This window comes from Pleurodeles waltl, chromosome 7, assembly GCF_031143425.1.
Source record: "Pleurodeles waltl isolate 20211129_DDA chromosome 7, aPleWal1.hap1.20221129, whole genome shotgun sequence".
In the NCBI taxonomy this organism is placed as follows: Eukaryota; Metazoa; Chordata; class Amphibia; order Caudata; family Salamandridae; genus Pleurodeles; species Pleurodeles waltl.
Genome location: NC_090446.1, coordinates 386,984,007 through 387,000,479, shown reverse-complemented (window position 1 = coordinate 387,000,479; position 16,473 = coordinate 386,984,007). Strand labels below are relative to the sequence as shown.

Sequence of the window (16,473 nt, the reverse complement as noted above, 5' to 3'; positions counted from 1 at the left end):
TGCGGGTCTATTCCACTAGAAAGTGTAGTTTCGTCGCCTGGTAACAGCACTGGAGGACCCCCTCTGGGTGTTGGTGTTAAGCTGGTTCGCAAGACATAAGGCACCTGCGACCACCCCAAACAATATGGTTGATGTCTTTCTGCATGGTTTGCAGTATGCTAACTGAGGGTGTTAGACGTAAAGCCTTAAATAAAGAGCCCACTACAATATGGTCAATTTCAGCATTACCACCCGCCCTAAACAGGAGAATCTATAGAGTTTCCATCAGGAAAGGCCTGCATGGATCTGTCAGAGTAGGGTTTGGTAAATAAGTGCCTTGGTGTCCTCCAGGGTCGCTGCAATCTGCAGACCCAGGTAGAGCACCAATTTGTCTGGTAAACCAAATGGGTACTGGGTAGCCAGCTGCGTCTGCTCAGCCCGTGGAGTTGATAGGTCTGAGAGCTACTGATTTCAGAAGGTTAATGAGAAAGTCTGCAGTTTCCACAAATTTCACAAGCTAGTCTATATAAAGGCTGGCAAATCCTTAAGTAGATCCTCAAGCGCCATCAACACATCATCTGCATAAATGCTGATGGTGTGTTCTTCACCCCCCAAATTGCACCAAGGATTGTCCCATGACCTCCGCACCAGCTGTTCTATACAGAGCATGTCAAGAAGGGCGCTAGAGGGCACCCCTGCCTCATTCCTCTGCTGATAGGGAAGGGGGCAGAGACTAATCAATTCACACGTACTGCTGCATGTGGGGCCCCATAATTGCTAAGGATCCCGGGGCCCTGCATCTGTTTCCCATGCCAAAATGTGTCAGCGTTGCTTCTAGAGGAGGCCAATGTACCTGATCGAACGCTTTTTCATCCCCAATAGCAAGAAGCATGGTTGCCCTCAGTGACCGCTTGGCCTTGTCAACTAAGTGGAGGATACATTTAGTGTTATAGCTGCAATAAGTGTGGATTAAAGCCTGCCTAATCGGGATCCACCAGCCCTGGCATGTAGGGCCCAGTCTTACTGCTAGGATGCAGGTGAACAGTTTTGTGCCCACATTAATATGAGAAATGGGCGTAAAAATAATGCACTGTCTTATCTTTTCCAGGTTTGGGTATCACGCTAATGGAAGCCTCAATCATGGAGGGTGGAAGGATGCTGGCATCAGCTTGGGAGTTAAAGAGCTCAGTAAGCATGGGCAGGAGAACTTGGCAAACCGTTTTAGAGAAGGGGGCCAGTAACCCATCTGGGCCTGGTGACTATAAAAGCCTCTGGCACAGGACCGTAGTCATCACCTCTTCAATGAGAATCGGCCGATCTACTGTATGTGCATTACGGCGGTAGTCCCTCAACGTTGCAGTTGGCAAGAATTTTCCTGTGTTTAGGGACATGTAATCTTGGAATGCAGCCACTACCGGTGCATCTTCAGTGATTTCAGTGCTGTCAGTCCTCAGGACAGCCTCCACCCTCTCTACCCGTTTCTTGGACCTCAATCTGTTGGCTAGTAGCCTGCTACATTTATCCCCCCTTGCCCCAAAACAGAAGGAGTGTCCCAAGCAGAGCACAGTATATTCGGCCCTGTCCCGGTCTAGGCTGCTAAGATGTCAAAGCGCTGCTAATTGCCTCCAGATTCAGGGGGCCCCTGTTCTCTTGTGGGTGGTTTCTAGTTCCCTCACTTTCACCTCTAGCCTTCTCTCTGCGCATTTTGTCAGCAACAGAGGTAGCAAAGAACTCTCTCCGCACTACTGCTTTAAAATTGTCCGATAAAGGAGAAATTGGGGTATCGGCCACGTCAATTATACCTAAAATATCCTTAATCACCCAGGTAATGTGTCTACCATTTCAGAAGGTTGTAGGAGACTCTCCCTCAGTAGGACTGTAAGGAAATGGCTCCCTGTTGCAGTTACCCCCCACTTTTTGCCTGATACTGATGCTGACTTGACTGAGAAGTGTGCTGGGACCCTGCTAACCAGGACCCAGCACCAGTGTTCTTTCACCTAAAATGTACCATTGTTTCCACTATTGGCACAACCCTGGCACTTAGGTAAGTCCCTTGTAACTGGTACCCCTGGTACCAAGGGCCCTGATGTCAGGGAAGGTCTTTAAGGGCTGCAGCATATCTTATGCCACCCTGGGGACCCCTCACTCAGCACAGACACACTGCTTGCCAGCTTGTGTGTGCTAGTGGGGATAAAAAGACTAAGTCGACATGGCACTCCCCTCAGGGTGCCATGCCAACCTCACACTGCCTATGGCATAGGTAAGTCACCCCTCTAGCAGGCCTTACAGCTCTAAGGCAGGGTGCACTATACCACAGGTGAGGGCATAGGTGCATGAGCACTATGCCCCTACAGTGTCTAAGCAAAACCTTAGACATTGTAAGTGCAGGGTAGCCATAAGAATATGGTCTGGGAGTCTGCCAAAAACGAACTCCACAGCTCCATAATGGCTACACTGAATACTGGGAAGTTTGTACCAAACTTCTCAGAATAATAAACCCACACTGATGCCAGTGTTGGATTTATTAAAACATGCACACAGAGGGCATCTTAGAGATGCCCCCTGTATTTTACCCAATTGTTCAGTGCAGGACTGACTGGTCTCTGCCAGCCTGCTGCTGAGAGATGAGTTTCTGACCCCATGCGGTGAGAGCCTTTGTGCTCTCTGAGGACAGAAACAAAGCCTGCTCTGGGTGGAGGTGCTTCACACCTCCCCCCTGCAGGAACTGTAACACCTAGCAGTGAGCTTCAAAGGCTCAAGCTTCGTGTTACAATGCCCCAGGGCACTCCAGCTAGTGGAGATGCCCGCCCCCTGGACACAGCCCCCACTTTTGGCGGCAAGTACCGGAGAGATAATGAGAAAAACCAAGGAGGAGTCACTGGCCAGTCAGGACAGCCCCTAAGGTGTCCTGAGCTGAGGTGACTTACTTTTAGAAATCCTCCATCTTGCAGATGGAGGATTCCCCCAATAGGATTAGGGATGTGCCCCCTCCCCTCAGGGAGGAGGCACAAAGAGGGTGTAGCCACCCTCAAGGACAGTAGCCATTGGCTACTGCCCTCCCAGACCTAAACACACCCCTAAATTCAGTATTTAGGGGCTCCCCAGAACCTAGGAAACTAGATTCCTGCAACTTACGAAGAAGAGGACTGCTGAGCTGAAAAACCCCTGCAGAGAAGACAGAGACACCAACTGCTTTGGCCCCAGCCCTACCGGCCTGTCTCCCTCCTTCAGAAGAAAACTGCTCCAGCGATGCTTTCCCCAGGACCAGCGACCTCTGAATCCTCAGAGGACTGCCCTGCTTCCAAAAGACCAAGAAACTCCCGAGAACAGCGGCCCTGTACAACAAAGACTGCAACTTTGTTTCCAGAGCAGATTTAAAGACCCCTGCAAACCCCGCAAGAAGCGTGAGACTTGCAACACTGCACCCGGCCACCCCGACTCGACTGGTGGAGAAACAACGCTACAGGGAGGACCCCCCGGCGACTCCGAGACTGAGTAACCAAAGTTGTCCCCCCTGAGCCCCCACAGCGACGCCTGCAGGGGGAATCCCGAGGCTCCCCCTGACCGCGACTGTCTGAATCCAAAATCCTGACGCCTGGAAAAGACCCTGCACCCGCAGCCCCCAGGACCTGAAGGATCGGAACTCCAGTGCAGGAGTGACCCCCCAGGAGGCCCTCTCCCTTGCCCAGGTGGTGGCTACCCCGAGGAGCCCCCCCCCCCCCGCATCGCTGAAGAGACCCCTTGGGCTCTCATTGAAACCTATTGAAAACCCGACGCATGTTTGCACACTGCACCCGGCCGCCCCAGTGCCGCTGAGGGTGTACTTTCTGTGCTGACTTGTGTCCCCCCCGGTGCCCTACAAAACCCCCCTGGTCTGCCCTCCGAAGACACGGGTACTTACCTGCTGGCAGACTGGAACCGGGGCACCCCCTTCTCCATTGAAGCCTATGTGTTTTGGGCACCACTTTGAACTCTGCACCTGACCGGCCCGGAGCTGCTGGTGTGGTGACTTTGGGGTTGCTCTGAACCCCCAACAGTGGGCTACCTTGGACCCCAATTTGAACCCCGTAGGTGGTTTACTTACCTGCAAGAACTAACAATAACTTACTTCCCCTAGGAACTGTGAAAATTGCACTGTGTCCACTTTTGAAATAGCTATATGTGTTTTATGTAAAAAGTATATATGCTATTGTGATTATTCAAAGTACCTAAAGTACTTACCTGCAATACCTTTCAAATGAGATATTACATGTAGAATTTGAACCTGTGGTTCTTAAAATAAACTAAGAAAATATATTTTTCTATACAAAAACCTATTGGCCTGGAATTGTCTCCGAGTGTGTGTTCCTCATTTATTGCCTGTGTGTATGTACAACAAATGCTTAACACTACTCCTTTGATAAGCCTACTGCTCGACCACACTACCACAAAATAGAGCATTAGTATTATCTCTTTTTGCCACTATCTTACCTCTAAGGGGAACCCTTGGACTCTGTGCATACTATTCCTTACTTTGAAATAGTGCATACAGAGCCAACTTCCTACAAGGACAGTAAGGGTCATGTCTGCATGGTCGAAGAGATTCTGGGACTTGATCTCCACTGCTGTGATCTGTACTTATCAACCCTTTGTACCCAGGAAATCAACAAAGTGTGCCTAGGTTCTATGTACAGGAGATTAAAAAGTATAATCTCTAGTGTGTAGGTGTGCGTCCCGCCATAAGTCATTCAGGCAGAACCCTGACCTGTACATGTCATTTCTTACCACTAGGTTCAGATCCCCACCAAGCACTATCCTCTGATCAGGGGATATCAGCACTTGAGAAATTGTCATTGTATGATCTGCTCCTGGTTATCATTAGGATCATATATGGAAGCCAGGGTAAGGGAACAGTCACTTAAGTGTGCCTGATAAGCCAAGAGGCACCCTCTTCAGCTCTGCAATCTTGCAGCCCATCTTGCCCCTACAGGAACGTGCAAAAGGTATGGCAACCCCAAGTCTTTATAGCATTACAAGAGCGATATTGTGGTGAGAAGTGTAATGACTTCATTTGGTGCAAGTCTTCGGCTAACAAGTGTGGCTCATGTAAGAGGCAGATATCGCCCCCCAGAGTGTTCAGGTAGGACAAGACTGCCCTGCACTTAATTTGACTGTTAAATCCTTTCACATTTAACGTGATGACCTTTAACTCCGCATGTCCAGAAAAGTGAGGTGATGAGTGTGTAATCGTGGGGGTGAAGGTGTGGCATAATCTGGGCACTGAGGGCTAGAGGACACTTGCCATCTGCATATAAAGAAGGCATCTACTACAGGCCTATACATTAAGAACAGAGTGAATACCCCTCTCACAAGTTCCCCAACAAACCTCAACTTATACTTGAACTGACACATTAACAAAAAGATGGCGAGTTACACCAGTACATGCCGGCAAATTCCCATGAGGGCATCTGGGCGAATTTTCAAATGTCCATGTGATCGTTGTCGAAATCTTAGGTCAAAAAGGTACCTACAGGGACACAATTTGATAGAGTCTGTCATCCCAGAGGAAAACGAGGTGGAACGTGAGCCCCCAGTTGTAAAAAAAAGTCCTCGTTTCGGAGTAAGGTAGTAATAGGTTGAAAGTCTTTTGTAGGATGCCTCCTGCTAAGTCTTGGTACAGCTGTAGTTTATAACTCTAAATTGAACAGGGGGAACATCCTGTGCTTTACAAAATAGGTTTTCTTTTAGTTAGAAGTTGTGGACACAAACGAGGATGTCTGGTGGGCTGGTCCCCTCCATTCACAGAAGACCAGCTCTGTGAACCCTGTGCAGGTGTTCTCTCCAGCTCAGCCAGACTCCTCCTCAATATCTCTCGCAGTGTAGCCCGGCAGCTAGTCCTGTGTGTGGAAGGCCTGATGCTGTCTAGCCGAGGGATAAGTGCCTTTCCGCACTAAGAATGAGCTAAGAATGTTGGGAGGTCACTGGCCACGGGCCTAGAGTCATGTGCAGCATGTGAGGCTTACGGGCTACTGTGACCTGGCAGTGTTACACAGAGGCACTTCAGAGTCTGCTGCTGACCACTGGACAGCTAATTTGTGACTATGGAGCCTTCAAAGACTCTCCCTGGTGGCTGAGCTGGTTTGGTGTTGCGTGCTGGGCACCCTTATCTCCCCTGCTCTCAGTCACATACACCACCATTCACAATCTGTACCTCTGGGGCCCCTCTTGTGCAGGATCTCCTACTGGGGGTGCTCTCTCGCCAGTCCTAATGTAGACTTTTGCTTTGGTCGTCCAGCACCCTCTTTGCGTCTATGGGAATGACCGCACACAAGCAGTGCCCCCAATTCTCAGGCCCAGGAGACAAATCTGCTGGAACAGGCTGCACGCTCAGTGGCGCACTCTCTCAGGCAGTTTGGTAAGCCTGTGTGTGTTGCACCATAGCCGGCCCGCTTGTATCCGTCCAATGCCTGCCACCATTGCTGAGGATACGGAGCGGGCCCAGTCTGTGGACTAGTCTCTGTGCCCTATGCTGTTACAGCATCACCATGCATGCACTTCTGGAGCCATGGGTGAGGCCTGTGTAAGGTCCAATGGCAGCTTACTCATCGGTTTTCACAGTGCAGCAGTCGCCACCATTTTGAGAAAGGGGTCCAGAGAGTCTGGCCTCTACACAGCGTCTGTGCTCAGCCATGTGAGACACCTACTGCTGCCTCGCTGATTCAGCAGTCTTCCCTAATTGGCAGAAATGGCAAAGCTCCCTCTCCGGGCCTAGGAATCACAATGTTTGCTCCAGATGACGGAGGTCAGCAGGAGGAGCAGGACGATGTATACCTACCGGTCCGCCATCTTGGTAAAAGCCCCAGCAAGTGATGCATTTTTTTTTTTTTTTTTTTTTTCAACAAAGCATCAAAAGAAGGGAAGACTGTTTTGATTGTTAGTCGAATAACAGAAAAAGAAACCGATTGTTGGAGAATATTACTTATAAATGGACTACTGTAGTATAAGACTGTAACTGTGTGCTTCCACCTCTTTTTTAATTGCATTAATGAGCGATGGGGTCAAACAAGCAAAATGACTGATTTTTTTTAGAGTGATGCTTGTGGAATGCTATAAACACTGTTGCCTACTGGGAGTGTTCCCCTTTAATTTTTTTGCTTCCATTTGATTATTTTGTAGCTAGCAGCAGAAAATAAGGGGACTTTCTGTACAAATGGAAATATTTTTGTAAAGGATAAGGGTCTATATTTGGTTACAGCCGCTGCAAATGAAAAACAGAATGGCAAAAACTATGTACTCTGATCTACTATGTGACTATGTTATATATTACCACTGTTGGCTGGAGCAGAGGATTCATGGCACAGTCGAGGCTTGACCTCTTGTGATTCAAAATAGCATATTACACTCTGCAGAGAATATATAAATATAATATTACTTATCTGAACACTTAATATTCATGGCACGTAGTGCTGTAGATTCACATTCTCAGCATAGTACTGCAGTCCAGTGTGGTCTCCGGATGTGTACAAGTTGTTTTTCTTCGAAGATGTTGTGAGAGGCATGAGATAAAGTGAAACACTCCTCTGGGTGGTACTGCGCGTGGGCATCGACTCCATGGTTAGATAGTTTCCCGCAATTGGGTGAGAATGAAGTGTAAAATGTGGTGTTGGAAAGAGATGTCCATGCATATGAAGTGTAATAAAATACTACAACTGTCACAGGTGTCCGGGGAGGTGGGTGGGCACATGTGAATCTACAGCACTACATGCCATGAACAGATACCTACAGGGTAAGTAACATAATCCAATCAATGGCATGTGTGGCTCCACATAGTGTTAAGCAGTGCACTCTCAAAAGTGGTGTCTAACCTGTGTGTGTTGCAGTGGTCGGGCGGGGGCGGGGGGGGGGGGGGGGGGGGGGGGAGGGAGAGAGAGAAAAAAAAAAAAGGAGTACGGAGCACAGCTTGTCCAACATTTGCTTGCTGCCATGTGAAAGACACTAAACATCCACACAATAATGTTTAGTGTGTGTGGATTTGTCCATGTGGCAGCTTTGCAAATGTCAACTATTGGTATGTTACCCAAAAAAGGCAAAGATACACCCATTTTACGAGTCGGGTGTGCACTAGGAGGTATGGGTAGAACTCTTTTAGCTTTAACATAGCATGTTTGGATACATTTGACTATCCATCTTGCTATACCTGCCTTAGATATAGCCTCTCTATATGTGGAGGTGAGAAAGCAACAAAGAGGTGTTTAGTTTTACGAGTCTTTAGTCCTATCAATATAATACATAAATGCTATTTTACCATCCAATATATGTACAGCTCTTTCTGCAACTGAATCAGGTTGAGGAAAGAAAAACAGTAACTCAACCGATTGGTTAAGTTAGTAAATAGAAACAAACTTTGGAAGAAATTTTGGGTTAGTACGAAGGACTAACCAATCTTTGTGTATTTGGAAGAAGGGTTCTTCTAAGGTTAACGCCTGAAGCTCACGCACACATCTTAGTGAAGTGATTGCTAGAAGACATGTTACCTTTCCAGACAGAAACTGAAGTGGACAGGTATGTTAGGGTTCAAATGGCTGTCCCATAAGTCTGGTAAGTACAATGTTAATGTTCCAAATTGGTGCTGGAGGTACCCTAGGTGGATACTCTTAAGACCTTCCATAACTGCTTTAACAACAGGAATTCTGAACAATGTTAAATGTTGCCTGTTTTGTAGGTATTCTGCAAGGTTCAGTCGTATTGAATTGTACCCTAACCCACAATTTTGTAAATGTAGCAAATAGCAAACAATATTTTGAATAGTTGCATTAAAAGGATCAATCTGTTAGTTTTGACAATAAACCTTTTCCATTTAGCAGCATTGCATGCTCTGTTTGTGGATGTGAGTGCTTCCTTAAAATTGGCCAAGCATTCTGGAGTCAATTGTAAGTATAAAAACTCAATGCCTCAGGAGCCAAATTGCAAGGTTGAGTTCTTTGGGTCTTGGGTGTCTGATTTTTCCATGGTTCTGAATGAGAAAATCTGGGCGTAGGGGAAGCTTCTTGTGTGGAACCACTGAAAGTTTGAGTAGTGTTGTGAACCATGTTGTCATGTTGGTGGTTCCCACTTGGGCACGAGTTTGAGAGAGGTCTGCCTGAGCTTCCTCACAAAGGGAAGGAGAGGGAAAGGTGAAAAAGCATACGCAAATATCTCTGACCAACTTATCCATAGAACATTGCCTTTGAATGGAGGGTGTGGGAGCCTGCAGGCGATGTTTGGGCATTTTGAGTTGTTTGCTGTGGCAACCAGTGGAAATTTCCACTGATGGAAGAATGTTGGTAGGACTGGAGGATGGAGTTTCCATTCATGGATTTGTTGCCACATTCTCCTGTGTAGGTTGGAAGGTCGTTGTCTGTCCCCAAGTGGTGTTCCGCTAGCAATTGAATGTGGTGGCGAGTTGGCCAATGCCCGATTGCCTGGGCTAGTTCAAACAACTGTAGAGAGTGTCCCCCCCCCCCCCCCCCCCTCTGTTCCTGCAAATAAAACATATCTGTTGTACTGTCCGTTCAGACCAATACAATCTTGCCTTGCAGGTGAACCAGAAATGCTTTGAGCGCTAGAAGAATGGTTTGAAGCTCCAAGTAATTGATGTGTAAAGCTCAATATTTGGTGTCCAACAGACCTTGTATGGATAGATTGTGTAGATGTGCACCCAAGCCTGTGAGGGATGTGTCGGCTGTGAGAGTGATCTGGGGAACATGGTCTAGAAACTGCCTTTTGTCAGATTTTGTGTTCCACCATTGCAAAGAAGAGTGTGTGTGGCTGTCTACCAACACTAGATCGTGTAACTGACCCTGTGCGTGAAACTAGTGAGTCATCAGCTACTCCTGCAGCAGACGCATGGTTAGGCATGCATATGGCACCACTGCGATACAAGGTGCCTTTATCCCTAGAATTTTCTGAACTGTATGTACCGCAATCTGCTGTTTGGGGAGTATGTTACTCGAGAGGTATTATATTGTGAATCCTGAGATAATTATTGGGGAAGGCTAATCCTAACTGAGTGTTTAGAACAGCTCCTGGATAGGTATGTATCTGATATGGTTGGAGGTGAGATTGTTTGTAAATGGATGGTAAAACCTAAGTGAAGGAGGAGAAGAATGGTTGTGTATGGTGAAGACACTGCTGAGTGAACTGGACTTGACAAGCCAAATGTCCAGATATGGGAAGACATTAATACTTTGCCCGCGTAGATGTGCTGCAACTACTGCAAGGCATTTTGCAAAAACTCAAGTTGCAGTTGTTACTCCAAAAAAGTACAATGATTTGGTAATACCTGCCTTGTATGACAAATGTGAGGTATTTTCTGTGTGTTGGATGTATCAGGAAGTGAAAATAAGCACGGTTCAGATCTAGAGCAGACATGAAGTCTCCTTGCTGTAACAGTGGGAATTTACATCTTGGAGAATGACGATATGGAAGTGTTCTGACCGAATGTAAGGGCATAGTGGTCTGAGATCTAGAATTGGGCGAAGGGAGCCATACTTTTTGGGAATAAGAAAGAATAGAGAATATACCCCTGTTCCGTTTTGATGAATGGGAACTAACTCTAGTGCTCCATTCTGTAGGAGAGCTTGTATTTCTTGATTTAACAGTGGTAAACATTCTATGAAACATTTGTGCTTCATCAGTGGTATGTTGGAGGTGTGTTGATGAGCTCCAGGCAATAACCATGTTGGATAATATCCAACACCCACTGGTCTGTTATGTTTTGCCAGTTAGGAAAACATAGTTGTAAGCGTCCCCCGACAGGTGTTGTATGATCGAGGGAAATAAGAGAGTCATTGCTTAGAAGGGGAGGTATATGTGGAGACACCTCTTCCTCAACCCTTGGAGCGGTTTCCCCTATATGAACCTCTATAAAATACTCTAAAAGGGAATGCAGAGTGTTGTTGTCTGATGTTGTCTGCTAATTACTCTATTTGAAGGCTGATTTACAAAAGGAGCCTAGATTACCAGGAGTTTGAGGGGCTCTCATAGACTTTGCAACATCAGGGCCCTTTTTCATTTTCTCCAACACTTGGTCCACCACTGGACCATAAAAGGTGTTCATGATCAAAAGGGGAATTAAAAAGTATCTTTTGAACCTGTGGTTTAAAACCTGATAGATAGATATACACACACACACACACACACACACACACACACACACACACACCCCCCCAGGCATGTTGTTGTAATAACACATTAGTGTTTATACCCCTTGCAGCTGTATCTGCCACGTCAATAGCGCATCTAATAGAGTTATTAGATATTAACTTGCCCTATTCTACAAACAGTTGTCCTTTATTTGTAAAAATCTTCTGGGAGATGTTGAACAAGATCTTCCAGCTCATCCCAGCGTGCTCTATCATATCTTGTCAACAGTCCTTGGGGGTTGGCAAATCTCCAGTGATTGGCCACTTGAACCCCCACCCTTTTGTCGGATGCATAAACAAGTTTTGACTGTCTGGAGGAATTGCATCCCCCGAAGTTTGGTAATTAGCTGGTTTACGAGCATTTGAAACTACCAGGGAGTCTGGAGGAATTTGTCCTCTAATATGAGCAGGATCTGAAGGGCTGCCTTGTATGTCTTTTTTTTTTTTTTTTAATCAACTCTAGGCGTAATTATTCATGCATGGACAGGGTCTTTAAAACATTTTGCCAGCATGCTGTGTCATACCCTTTAACATGAGCAGGTAATGAAATGCCCAAGTGGTGGAGGAGAGTGTTCTGAGTAAGAAATCATCTTCTATGGGGTCCTTGTGTAATGGGACCTGATGATATGCAGCACCCTAGCTACCAATTCATTGAAGGATGTGGTGTCATCTGGTTGGGATGGTTTAGCTGGGTAAAAATCTGGATCTCAAGTGTGGTAATGTCATTTGTGTCCCAAGGTGGGTCTAATGGTGGCTGCTGTGCATCATTATCCCATCTTGATCTTCTACATGGGATTGTAGATATCCTAGTAGAGTTCCCCATATTAGATCTTCAGCCTCAGAGTGTGAATGATGTGGTGAAGTAGGTAGAGGAGAGAGTGATAAAGATGGAGGTATTGGACTGGTGGCCATGTCCTTTCTCTTTAGCTTGTGAGGTGTCTGTCCATCAATATTCTCCTTGAATGAAGTCTGACGTTTCAAATGAGATGGCTGTGCAAGGATCCAACCAGTGTTTGGTTGATGGATTTACTTTTGATTTGGATCGAGCTTCTCCACTATAGTTTGTAAGACAGGCTCTGCTGCCGAAACAGTAATTTTCGATCTGAGTGTCAAAAGATTCGATGCTGAAGAGGACCTGAGTTTTGGTGCTGAAATGGTCGGATCCGATGTTGTCGGAAGTGAAGACAGCTTTTGTTGGGCCGATGCTGAAAAATTAGGAACCAGTTTATGGGCAGTCTCTTTAGGCTTGGATTTCAGTGCTGAGCTGAAAGGAGGGGCATCCTTGGCAATTGTTAGGTGCCAACCATGGCCTGACGGCAGTGGTGGCCTGGTAGTCTTATGTTCGGTCGAAGCTGAATGTTTTTGGCAGATGTAATACGGGACTTTGTACTCACTGCGCGCTGCGCCATTGGAACTACTTGTGCCTGCATGCTAGTTTCATTCTCAGAGTCAGATTCAGAGTCTGGAATCGATAAGACCTCCTCTTCTGCCACAGAAGCTTCATGGAACTCTTCCTGCGGTTCGATGTCTTGGAGAACAAAGATGTCCGGTGTCTCTTCTAGTTCCTTTCGCTGTATTTCTTTTTGACGGGCCAGATGATCCTGCAGCGTTTTTCTTCGATAGAAACTATCGACAGGCCTCACAACTTTCTTTGTTGTGATGAGGCGATAAGCAGAGGTTGCAAAAGGAGTGGTCTGCGTGGGGATATTTGGCGTGACACCTGGGACAAAGTAAAAAAAGGTGTCCTTTCCATCAGCAGCGCATTTCTAACGCGTATTGAGCTATGAAATAATGTGGCTGGACCGGGCATGGTCCGAAGGTCGCCAACGAAAGTCGCCAACCCGACTAAGGGAGATTTGCTTCCTGTGTTCACTGTATGTGAACAGGACATGAAAGAAAACAATACTGACGAGTATGGGTCAGTAAGTTGTTCCAAAGAGAGCCTGAAACGGTCTCAAACCAGAGCACCGAATAACATGTCTGAACTCACCGGCAGAAAGAAAACAATCTAACAATGGAGTTGATGCCTATGCGCAGAATCACCCAGAGAAGGGGTCACTTTACCTTGTGACTCTCACGACTTCTTCGAAGGAAAACAGCTTGTACACATCTGGACCCAACAAATGTCATTGATTATATATATATATATATATATATACACATAAAAACACACGATAGTGCGGGGGGGGAAACGTACACACACCTACTAAAATGGAGTTGAGAGATTACTGGAAGTCCAACACCTAAAACGTCAGTCAGTGTCAGCAGTACCTGTGGAACCCGGCCACCATTTAGGTGCCAGGGATCTACAGCAGGCTTAATGCCATAGTATGGCAAACCAATGAATCACCTTTTGAGGGTTCATGGAAATAAATTCAGAACTGGAAGCCTCTGAAGGGGAAGTGTAGGAAGTTGGCTCTGTATGTGCTATTTCAAAGTAAGGAATAGCATGCACAGAGTCCAAGGGTTCCCCTTAGAGGTAAAATAGTGGTAAAAATAGATAATACTAATGCTCTATTTTGTGGTAGTGTGGTCGAGCAGTAGGCTTATCCAAGGAGTAGTGTTAAGCACTTGTTGCACATACACAAGACAATAAATGAGGTACACACACTCAGAGACAAATCCAGCCAATAGGTTTTTATATAGAAAAATATCTTTTCTTAGTTTATTTTAAGAACCACAGGTTCAAATTCTACATGTAATATCTCATTCGAAAGGTATTGCAGGTAAGTACTTTAGGAACTTCAAATCATCAAAATTGCATGTATACTTTTCAAGTTATTGACAAATAGCTGTTTTAAAAGTGGACACTTAGTGCAATTTTCACAGTTCCTAGGGGAGGTAAGTTTTGATTAGTTTTACCAGGTAAGTAAGACACTTACAGGGTTCAGTTCTTGGTCCAAGGTAGCCCACCGTTGGGGGTTCAGAGCAACCCCAAAGTTACCACACCAGCAGCTCAGGGCCGGTCAGGTGCAGAGTTCAAAGTGGTGCCCAAAACGCATAGGCTAGAATGGAGAGAAGGGGGTGCCCCGGTTCCGGTCTGCTTGCAGGTAAGTACCCGCGTCTTCGGAGGGCAGACCAGGGGGGTTTTGTAGGGCACCGGGGGGGGACACAAGCCCACACAGAAATTTCACCCTCAGCAGCGCGGGGGCGGCCGGGTGCAGTGTAGAAACAAGCGTCGGGTTTGCAATGTTAGTCTATGAGAGATCAACGGATCTCTTCAGCGCTGCAGGCAGGCAAGGGGGGGCTTCCTCGGGGAAACCTCCACTTGGGCAAGGGAGAGGGACTCCTGGGGGTCACTTCTCCAGTGAAAGTCCGGTCCTTCAGGTCCTGGGGGCTGCGGGTGCAGGGTCTTTTCCAGGCGTCGGGACTTAGGTTTCAGGGAGTCGCGGTCAGGGGAAGCCTCGGGATTCCCTCTGCAGGCGGCGCTGTGGGGGCTCAGGGGGGACAGGTTTTGGTACTCACAGTCGTAGAGTAGTCCGGGGGTCCTCCCTGAGGTGTTGGTTCTCCACCAGCCGAGTCGGGGTCGCCGGGTGCAGTGTTGCAAGTCTCACGCTTCTTGCGGGGAGTTGCAGGGTTCTTTAAAGCTGCTTCTTGAAACAAAGTTGCAGTCTTTTTGGAGCAGGTCCGCTGTCCTCGGGAGTTTCTTGTCTTTTTCGAAGCAGGGCAGTCCTCAGAGGATTCAGAGGTCGCTGGTCCCTTGGAAGGCGTCGCTGGAGCAGAGTTCTTTGGAAGGCAGGAGACAGGCCGGTGAGTTTCTGGAGCCAAGGCAGTTGTCGTCTTCTGGTCTTCCTCTGCAGGGGTTTTCAGCTAGGCAGTCCTTCTTCTTGTAGTTTGCAGGAATCTAATTTTCTAGGGTTCAGGGTAGCCCTTAAATACTAAATTTAAGGGCGTGTTTAGGTCTGGGGGGTTAGTAGCCAATGGCTACTAGCCCTGAGGGTGGGTACACCCTCTTTGTGCCTCCTCCCAAGGGGAGGGGGTCACAATCCTAACCCTATTGGGGGAATCCTCCATCTGCAAGATGGAGGATTTCTAAAAGTCAGAGTCACCTCAGCTCAGGACACCTTAGGGGCTGTCCTGACTGGCCAGTGACTCCTCCTTGTTGCTTTCTTTGTTCCCTCCAGCCTTGCCGCCAAAAGTGGGGGCCGTGGCCGGAGGGGGCGGGCAACTCCACTAAGCTGGAGTGCCCTGCTGGGCTGTGACAAAGGGGTGAGCCTTTGAGGCTCACCGCCAGGTGTCACAGCTCCTGCCTGGGGGAGGTGTTAGCATCTCCACCCAGTGCAGGCTTTGTTACTGGCCTCAGAGTGACAAAGGCACTCTCCCCATGGGGCCAGCAACATGTCTCTGGTGTGGCAGGCTGCTGGAACTAGTCAGCCTACACAGACAGTCGGTTAAGTTTCAGGGGGCACCTCTAAGGTGCCCTCTGTGGTGTATTTTACAATAAAATGTACACTGGCATCAGTGTGCATTTATTGTGCTGAGAAGTTTGATACCAAACTTCCCAGTTTTCAGTGTAGCCATTATGGTGCTGTGGAGTTCGTGTAAAACAGACTCCCAGACCATATACTCTTATGGCTACCCTGCACTTACAATGTCTAAGGTTTTGCTTAGACACTGTAGGGGCACAGTGCTCATGCACTGGTACCCTCACCTATGGTATAGTGCACCCTGCCTTAGGGCTGTAAGGCCTGCTAGAGGGGTGTCTTACCTATACTGCATAGGCAGTGAGAGGCTGGCATGGCACCCTGAGGGGAGTGCCATGTCGACTTACTCATTTTGTTCTCACCAGCACACACAGGCTTGTAAGCAGTGTGTCTGTGCTGAGTGAGGGGTCTCTAGGGTGGCATAATACATGCTACAGCCCTTAGAGACCTTCCCTGGCATCAGGGCCCTTGGTACTAGAAGTACCAGTTACAAGGGACTTATCTGAATGCCAGGGTGTGCCAATTGTGGATACAATGGTACATTTTAGGTGAAGGAACACTGGTGCTGGGGCCTGGTTAGCAGGGTCCCAGCACACTTCTCAGTCAAGTCAGCATCAGTATCAGGCAAAAAGTGGGGGGTAACTGCAACAGGGAGCCATTTCTTTACAGGAAGCTTGAGTTGAAGAAGCTTGCCCTGGTTTTCAGAACCCAGTTATGGCATGTGCCCGCCAATCAGGGTTCCAAACTAGGATCTGCGAATTCAGAAGATATAAATATATAATAAAAAAAAAAAAAAAAAAAAAAAAAAAAAAAAAAAAAATACAAGCCAAGCACTATGGGCCTATGCTTCTGCTACGGGACAGGCTGCCTCTGGCAAGTTGGGTGAAGAGCCTTGCTGTGTGACACCT

The 16,473-nt window shown here is 47.3% G+C and overlaps 1 protein-coding gene across 2 annotated transcripts in view; it reads right to left on the bottom strand.

Moving 5' to 3' along the window:
• EIF6 (eukaryotic translation initiation factor 6) overlaps positions 1–16,473 on the bottom strand; it is a 70,237-nt gene that overhangs the window by 4,315 nt on the left and 49,449 nt on the right. The gene's annotated exons all lie outside the window — the stretch shown is intronic.